Raw genomic sequence first — 9,695 nt, 5'->3', positions numbered from 1 at the left:
AAAAAGAGAGAGAAAATTTTCTAAAGTACTGTGTTTAGAGAAAGAAGAAATGCAGATATGTAATTGTCTTTAAGTTATACCAAGGTGCTGGAAAGCTAATTGCTTGACAGTGAAATTTGAAGCTTGCAACAATGTCTAGGGTCACTCAAACATATGAAACGGAAAAATACCACAAACTAAGGAAAAAATCAATGTGAATCATGTTCAACAATTTCATTACTCATTTTCCTTACACCATAAAGAACTAAGGAAAAGATTTGGGAGAATATTTATTTACGTTGGAAGGCAATTGACAATGTTTAAACAGAGTGTGGGCTTATAAGCATAGCAAACGGCGAGGTTTCTCATGGTTGTTTTCGTCCTCGAGTTTTAACTGGAAATGGTTTAAACTCTGAAATTCTTCCTTGTATGTTGGGTTCTTGTGTCTTACTATTATTCTTAATATGGTTTGTGTTAATTTTATGCAACATTTTGCATTTGCACTGGCTTGTTGTCTAGGCAGCTTGTTCTCCCTACCCCAAGTTGAAAAAAAAAAAAAAATGTAAAACACAAGTTGATGTTGAATTAATTAGATGGATGTGCAGGTTTAGTGTACTGATTTTGATTTTAAACCTTGTATTACTCCTATGAAGTACGGGGAAATGAAGAAACAGAATACATAGGTCACTGATTTTACAGAACCCACTGCTCAATTAACACGTGCTTGGGCTGCAGTTTATCAGGCTGTTGGTGGAACACTTCCATTACAACCCTCTGTGAAACAAAACCAGAAGCGGGTTCTACCAGAAAATTCAAAAAGAGCAGGCTTGGATGAGGGTTGCTCCTCAGCTCCAGTTGATGCAGATCTTCAACATAAAAGGAGGGCAGTTCTAAAGGATGTAACCAATTTGCACTGTGAAAATTTACATACCAATTGCATTAATGCTTCAAAGCTTCAGGTCAGGACACCTCTTTTCAGTTAGTACAATGTGTATTTGTATTTCTTAGGTTCCTTGGAAATTTGATGAGTTTAATTGTTGAGACATATCCTGTCTGTGCATGAACTCATGAAGAAGTGAAATAATTGTTAATTTATGAACAATAATCAGAAAATGGATTTAAAGTGCCTTCATAGCTATGACTATATTTGCTAATAATCTTAAAATTTCCTTTCACCTAAATTAGTTGCATTCATCCTAAAACTCTTTATTTTTCCAGTTTAAAATCTGAATTGCTCTACTAATTTTGCTGTTCTTCAGACCAAAAACTCCAAGAAAGCTAAAAAAGGTAATGTGAAGGAGTCCAAGGTGGCCCCTACCAAGCCTGTAGGAATTCCAGGGGTTCAAGAGGATGTAAATGCAATGAATGCTGAAAAAACAGAGAATTTGAGAAGCTTGAACCACAAGTTACATGCTTAACAGAAGGAAAAGAGCATTTTCCAATCCAAATTAGTACAGAAATATAAAGATACAATCAGTTGGTTGTGACAAGATACAGATTTATAGAAAGCCTCCTCAACTCTTAAGCCCTTTAAAGAAAGGATAGCATGCTTTTTCATCTATCTACATTTATAGTGAGACAACCTATTCTATGAAACTATAATATGTTGAACTGCCTAACACAATCTATGTACCATTGTGTAGTCCTCTGTATATTACAAAAGGATAATGCGGAATGCCAAACTCTCAGTAGTGAGACAAGTACTTCTAGAGTGACAAAATTAATTTTGAATAAAAGCAAGGAAAAATGCATGAGCAATTGAAGCAGAAAAATTCATTTTCAAAAGTAATATAACAAGATGTGCTAGGGTATATATGTCATGTTTCTTAGCTATCGACAATTGAGATGAACTTTTATTTTATTTTATAATTTCAACTTTTACCACTACTTTTAGGTAATATTAAAGTTAAACTGTAGGTATTGGTTAGAAAACATGTGTGACATCCAAACTTCTAGAAGACTTGAAGAAATTCAGGAAAACGTGAAGAACAATACTTGTTGGATGAAGAAGATGATGAAAGAATAAATAAGAGAAGAAGAAAGATTGAGATGGTAGAGATGTGGGTGAGAAGGTGGGATGGCTATCTCAGCCTAGGCCTCTCACTCACAACTATCTTAGCTATTGAAGAAGAATTCTTTTTCATAATTTTAGAAGCACAAAGCTGCACTTTCATTAATAAATTTGTCTACAATGTTGTAGCCCCTTACAAGCTTATATAGAAGATCCTAAGTAGACTCAAACTCTAAAAAGGAAAGGCCTAACATAATCTTTAATTAATTGGTAAACCTAAACTGACTAGGAAACTGAAATAACATAGAAAATAGATTCAAAATAAGACTCTAACTAAACTAATGAATTAAATTCAATTTTCCTAATTTCTACTAATATTGTAGGCCCATTAAAGTGACTTATTACAATGAAAACATATGGGATCAAATGCCCAATACATACATAACTCAACCCAAGGCTTATTTCCAATAAAATAAGCCCATTAAGTAGTTTATCTGCATCACTTACTTGCTTTGATACTTGTAATCCTCCTTTTTGCTAGGTTTGGAATATAAGAAGAAGATGCTTGTATTGGTTGTAATTTTTATTCAGCAAAATTGGTATTGACATCACTGTTCTCTGATTTCAATGGTCACGTATTCAAATAAGTATAATAAGTAACAAGGTGAAACCATGGGCCATGGATTTGGCTTCTTTACATTACTGAATGAGTGAACTGACTTGGTATAGGGAAATATGTGAGCACTTCAATAAAAGGTTATTTGTGCATCTCTGGAATTCCTTTTGTTTCTTCAATTAAATTGTTTTGCATTACAAAAAAATTTGATAAGCATGACAAATTTTTCTTTTTTGGGATTGAATGATACAGATAAGTCTAATTTTTGTGAGAATTCGGGAGTGTCAAGTGGTTTAAACATTACATTGATTCTGATGACGAAGATCCACAAATGTGCAGTCCCTATGCAACTGATATCTATAACAATTTACGTGTTGCAGAGGTTTGTGTTGCCCCAATTGTTCTTAATAAATGTGTGAATGTTCCTGATTCCATTTTGCAATTGATCTTTCATTTATTTGATTGTATAGTCAACTTTATTATGCTGCTATACAAATGAAAGATATAAGATACTCTTAAAATTTTTAAATTGGAACCATGCCTTCATTCAACAAGGTTTTGAAAAATTCTTGTATTGTTGAGGTTTCAATAAAGCCTATTTTTGATGGTATGGTATTTGTGTGCAATTTGTACCATTTAGAAATTAGAAGTTACTGTTTTGTTTAGCTGGAGGATGAGGATGTTTCTATTTTTTGCTGAACGGATAGATTATAGATGAGTTTTAACATGGGAATATAGTTTTTTTCAATCTTTTTATTTATTATTATTATTATTTTTAAATACTACTTCATTCATCCATTGATTCTCATTGTGTTAAAATCTCTTTGTTCAGATGGTTCGAAGACCAAACTATTATTTTATAGGCACACTAAAGCAAGATATTACGAAGGGCATGCGAGGGACTCTCATTGATTGGCTTGTGGAGGTGTGTAGTTTTTAAACACATAGATCATATATACTAAGTGTCATATGTGAAAATAGAAAACGAGGGTGTAATGCACTCCGTGGAAAGACAATTCAATGTATATAATAAAGAGATTCTGGAAGAAAGATAACATTTTTCCATGCTTCCCTCACAATTTTAAAGTTACGAAGAGTTCTAACTTCCTTCTTTTAATCTTTTGTTATTTAAAAATCAAATTTTCATTTAGGCTGTGTTTGGTAGCCAAGAGAAGAAAAAAGTACAAAAATTATATTATTTTCTTGGTTTAAGAAATTGTCAATATGTTTGGTATGTTCTGAATCAAGAGAAGATTCTTTTTTTGAATTTCAAAATTCACCATGGGAATAGTGAAGTTTTCTTGTGTTGCCAAGAAAAAAGTCTTGCCTAAAACACAACAAAATAGAAAAAAACAACTTTTCTTTTCTTTTACTGGTAGCCAAACATACAATTTTTTTATTTTCTTTCCATTTCATTTCATTCTATTATTTTCTTTCCTCTCTTTTCTAGATTTTTTTTTCTTTTCATTTCATTTCATTTCTTTTCTTCACTTAGATACCAAACACAGCCTTAATTCTTAAGCTATTTTCGAAATCTTTGTACTAGAACTTGAAATGTGGCTGTTGTAGCCATTTCCAAACTTTGGGAAGGGGGATTAATCACATGTACAATAACACACGTCATTATTTTTCTTATTACTTGGCTTAGTTAGAACTCAGAAGGCCATCCTTGCTACATATTATTCCTTTTGTAATATTTGGGGTTGTGATCTCTACCTGTGATGTTGACCATAGAAGGATTAAATTTTTTTAAATATTGAGAAAGCATGTTGTATGTTGTGATCTTTACAACTGCCTCATTGCAGTATGAGCAATTAAAGTTAAAGGTTTAAGTTTTTAATAAAGGGATTTTATGGATGACTAGTGAATGCTGAAAGTGTTTGTTATGAATGGCATGTTTTAGGTTACTGAGGAGTATAAGCTAGTTCTAGATACGCTTTACCTAACAGTGTATTTCGTCGACCGATTTCTTTCTGCAAATTACATGGAAAGAAAAAGACTTCAACTGCTTGGCATTACATGCATGTTAATTGCCTCGTAAGCTTCTTTGGGATGTTAGTAGTTAATGCATTTTCTTCATGTTCGTTCACAATTCTAACTTGCAAAGCTGAAATTTTATCACTACAAGAATAGTTGTTGGAATATAGATCTATGATAATGATCAACATTATCTAATCTACATATAAGTGCGATCTAAATTTTGGTATTTTTTGTTCTTCTGTAAAACTTCTTTATGGAACAATTTTCCATCATCATCTACATCCATCAGTATCTGTTAATCGTGGAATTCTTGTACTTTCTAAATCCATAGTACTACCTAGGCATCCAGGCACCTTGGTGACGTAGGTGCCTTGTTGGTGTTGCTTGCGCATAGGCCCTCTCCAATGCCTTGGGCTACCAAGACCTCATGACAACCATGTCTACATCTACTGAAGTTTCTTTTCATCTTTAATTCCTTCTTTGCAGGAGATTCCTCCGAGTAGCTCAAGCTTCTTACAAGGTATATTAATTGGTTCGATTTAGTTCAGAGAAATAGTAATGGTAAATTTTAACTTTGTTCCAGAAAAAAAAAATCTGGTTTTGTAAGTAAACAACATTTTGCAGGTTCCCAGCCTTGAATTGGAGTTTCTGGCCAACTATCTAGCAGAACTCACTCTCATTGACTACACATTCCTAAAGTTTCTTCCTTCTCTAGTTGCTACATCTGCAATATTCCTTGCTAGATGGACACCAGATCTTCATGCCATCCATGGGTCTGGAATCTTTCTTCTGCTTTTCTACACTTGCTTCATTGTACATTTCTGTGCTTGATTTTGTTTGTATTTCTTGCAGAATCCAGCTCTGGAGCATTACACCACCTACAAGGCATCTGATCTTAAACTTATAGTTCTTGCACTATAAGATTTGCAAATGAATACTAACGGTTGTCGTCTGAATGCTATACATTATAAGTATAAGCAACATCAGGTAAGACCTACTTTCTTCTTTCCTTTCATATGTGTAATATGTTATATTGACAGTTTTTCTCCTTACAACCTTGCTATTGTTATGGTGACAGTTCAAGTGCGTAGCAACTTTGAAATCCTCAAAACCACATCAAATGCTCTTCCAAACATGATAGTGATAACTCTTTGCTTGTCATTGCTGTTAACATAAGGTTATCAGCTGGAGGACTTTTAATTGATATCAGTATATCTCCATGGGAGGTTGAAGCTTCGTTTGATATTGTTTCTGTTCTAGAAATAGCGTTTCTTGTCAAAAATGATAATTTCAGTTTCTATGCCAAAATTCCATTTTTAAACGAAAAAATGCTGTTTGGTGAATCTGTTTTAGGGATAGTTTCAGAACAGAGAAACGACAGTTGTGGCCTTTGGTAAGGCTTGTTTCAGATTTTTTTATTTATGAAAATCAATAATTATAAAAATAACACTAATTAAAGTACTATTATAAATTGATAACTTTTTGGGACAACATTAAAATAGTAGATACCAAATTAAAAAAGTGGTTCTAAAATATAAAAAAGTGCAGAATTAACAATGCCATGTTCAAGTTAATTATATGTTACGTAATCATTCTTTTCACTTTTTGTTTAAGTCTAAAGACTTGAATGCATTGAGGACGTCTTTCAATTTATTTTTTTGATCCTCTAGCCCTTTAAGTGTCATTTTCAATTTATTTTTTTGTTTTTTATGACATACCTATTGGTGTAGCTCATGTATTTCTGTACATGATCAGGATATGGGCTTTTAAAATTTATTGATTGTGCTTTAATATTTTGGGCTTGGGTTCTGGTAAACTAATGGAAGGGTCATGTTGAAGTTTGACTGCAAAATAGCAGGAGATGTGAAAAGGAGAGGTTAAAATAATGGGTTTTGACTTAAATTTACAATTTATGGTTGAAAACAAGAAGTGAAGTGAGAAATTAGGTGAACATGTGAAAGGGCTGGAGCTGGATTGGATATAAGGGTAGAGTTCGAAATTTGTCTGAGATAGTTGAGGGCTTTAGAGGTTTTTTACATAGACTGGAATCGAATCTCTATTCTGTGATAATGAGGTCTGAAGAAATAAAATGGCCATTGGTTTAGGGATTGATGATGGTGGGATTTAGATTGAGAAAAAGCTGTCAAATTAGATTATATAGTTGCAGAGATATAGATTAAAGCAATAAGGTATTTATTAATAACTGGCAGAAAATGAAGTAAAAGTAGAAAGATCTGTAGATGTGAAATATACTTGCAACTAATCTTAGCCAAACTTGAAAGTTTCAAAGGAATCAATGACAGAAGCAATCCCATGTAAAAGCAAAATTTTGAGGCAGCAAAGAACTCATTGGCTACATTTCAGCTATAAACTATGGCCTATTCTTAGCACCTTCGTCTTGTCTTTCTTTCAGAACCAAGATAACCCGAATAATCCAGGACTACTGAGCCGAGACTCTGGAAGTCCCATTCCAAATTTCAATCAAATCCTAGCTCAGAAATACTATAATCTTGTCTCCCTGAACCAAAACCTTCTTAACTCCCATAGACAAATAAAGACTCCAATGAGAGGGCTTCGACCCTGAATCAGCACATCTTAGGGCAAGATTTCCCTCTGGTGTGGTGGTCTCTGTTCCATGATCCATCAGCAGTTTAATTTTACTTTTATTAATTGTATAAACTGGTCGGTGCCAGGATTTCTGTAGGTTGCATCAATGACATTAACAATAACATCAACAACATAAATGTGTAACTCAGGGGAGATTTCTGTAGGTTGCATCAATTTATGATTTGGGGTGGTTGCGTGAAACCCTAGATAGCATGAAAGCATGAATCAGGATAAGATCGCCAAGAATATAACCCTGAATCTGAGGTGAAGATCGCCGACAAGTGATGGTAGCTGACTGCGGTAGCCCTTCTCTATGCGAAATAGAGAAGGATTTCTTCAGTGAGAATGAAGATGAAGAACAACGAAGAAGAAGAAGGATCAAAAAATCAGTGGAGAAAGAAAGAAAATGGGTGAAAGAAAATGAAGATGAAGAACGAAGAAGAAGAAGAAAGTGAAGATGTACCTGCTGTGTCGAGGATTCAAGGTCGATCGTGCTTTTTCTTCTCCAGCAATCGTTCTTCTTCTTCTCCGCTCTGTGTGCCTAAAGGCGAAAGGGTGAGAGGTGAAAGAGGGTGAGTGTATTTTATCGGAACGAATTCCAAAAATCGTTCCTTTTTTTTTTTTTTTTTTTTCAATTTTTGTTTCAAAAAATCTGAAACACATCATAAGGTTGCCAAACACTTTATTTCGTAAAACGGCATAAACGTTTTTTTTAAACGATACCAAATGACCCTAAGTCTTAAGATCCCACTTGGCTATGGGTAGGGTTTCCATTCTACTTGCATACCTGGCAGTACCTCCACTTATTAGATTGGTCATTTGAGATGGAATTGTACCATGGTATTAGAATAGGTATTGATCTAGCCTAATTTACAATTTGTCGAATGATTTTTATTGTAGGATTGAATTGATTGTGTTTCGATTTAGGGATTCCAAAGTTCAGGCAAAGAAGTCGAGTATGTTGCTTGACTAACTCCAAGGTGACTCAAGTCTCAATTGAGCAGTCCTTTTTCATTGTTATGGGTCTTGCTTTAGCATGGTTTCACATTTGCAATTTGTAGAGGGTGGTTCTTGATCTTCCAATTGTTTACTGAAACTAGGGTTCAAAAAGTTTGGAAGAGAAATAAAACAGATACATCCATTTCTAGGAAAAGTAGTCATCCCCTCTCCCTTATTTTATATATATATATATATATATTCATATTCAAGAGACAATGGTGGGAAAAATTTCTTGGAAGAAAATACAAGTGTTCATAAGAAAGAAAGTTATTGAATCCTTCAAACATGAGACAATTTTAATTTATATATACCGAGGTAAGAAAGTGGGCCTCTTCAATACTTGCCATAACTGCTAAATGTAGATCAAGGATATTATATGATGGTCATGCTTAGTAACATTAGAAGAAGTGAATTCATTAAGATTTTTAATGTTTATTAGAAAACTAAAAATCTCCCAAGACCGTTCTCCTATGCTCTAATTCATTATCTCCATTAGGTTTTGATAATCAGTCTAAATGGTGACGGTTGTGACACTTAATTGTCTTGTTTCTTGAAGTCCTTTGAGCATTCTTACTGCTGTTGATGCCCCATATATGCTCCCTTGGCCCCTCTGTTGCCTTTTAGGGAACTCTTACCCATAAATATAATATCCTTTTCGATAAAGTAGGTGAAACAAAGTTTATTATTAAACCATAGTGAAATTGTATGAGCTTAAAGATATGGCACACCCATGGTGAATAGGTAAGACAAGAATAGATGTGGGTAGGGCGCTCCCTCTCTCTCTCTCTCTCTCTCTCTCTTGCAAAACAAACATCTATCCACTATAAAATGTGTTCCTTGACTTAAAAAGTAGGTTTTTTTTTTTGTCAAAGCATATTAGTCATCACAATGAAATTGTAAGGGAGATGGTTGGGCATGCCGCTAACTTTCTTGGAGCTAGTGGCTCAACCAATGGAGGAACTAGGATGGGAGGGGCATGGTGGTCATTTTTAAAGGGAAAGTAGAGATGGTGATAAAAGGGAAAATAAAGACAGAGATAGAAGAAATAGGAGAGCAAATATGGTGTTTTGGCTTTATGACGAAGCCTAGAGTTTGGCTTGGATAAAGAATCCTATCTCATCTTGTTTAATTTTGGGATTTTCAAGGCTTACTTTCTACTTTGTCATTCATCAATAAATATACTTACAATTGTGGTTATCAGTTATCACAACTACTCACTTCCCATTCTTACAATTTCTCTCTTCAACTCATCTTGCTAGTAATAACTATTTACACACTTCCCACAATATTAAACCACAACTTACATACTACAACACATAACGGCCATTTAGCCATGTAAGCAACCTCTTGTATGCAAACCTCTCAATTATGTAAGCCATACATGCACAAGGACCATGCTAGCTTGTCTAGGCACATATCATTCCTTCCCTGGGATTATCTTTGCCATCAAGGACAACGAAATTTAGGAAAATAACGGTCCACTAGGATCCCAAATCTTAATAA

The 9,695-nt window shown here is 34.1% G+C and overlaps 1 pseudogene; it reads left to right on the top strand.

Moving 5' to 3' along the window:
* The first annotated feature begins 572 nt into the window (after positions 1-572).
* Positions 573-6,927, top strand: LOC122064939 (annotated as a pseudogene).
* The last annotated feature ends 2,768 nt before the right edge of the window (positions 6,928-9,695 follow it).

The sequence above is a fragment of the Macadamia integrifolia genome, chromosome 2 (assembly GCF_013358625.1).
Source record: "Macadamia integrifolia cultivar HAES 741 chromosome 2, SCU_Mint_v3, whole genome shotgun sequence".
NCBI lineage: Eukaryota > Viridiplantae > Streptophyta > Magnoliopsida > Proteales > Proteaceae > Macadamia > Macadamia integrifolia.
Note: the sequence above shows the minus strand (reverse complement) of the source record. Positions and strands in the feature narration are given on the sequence as shown.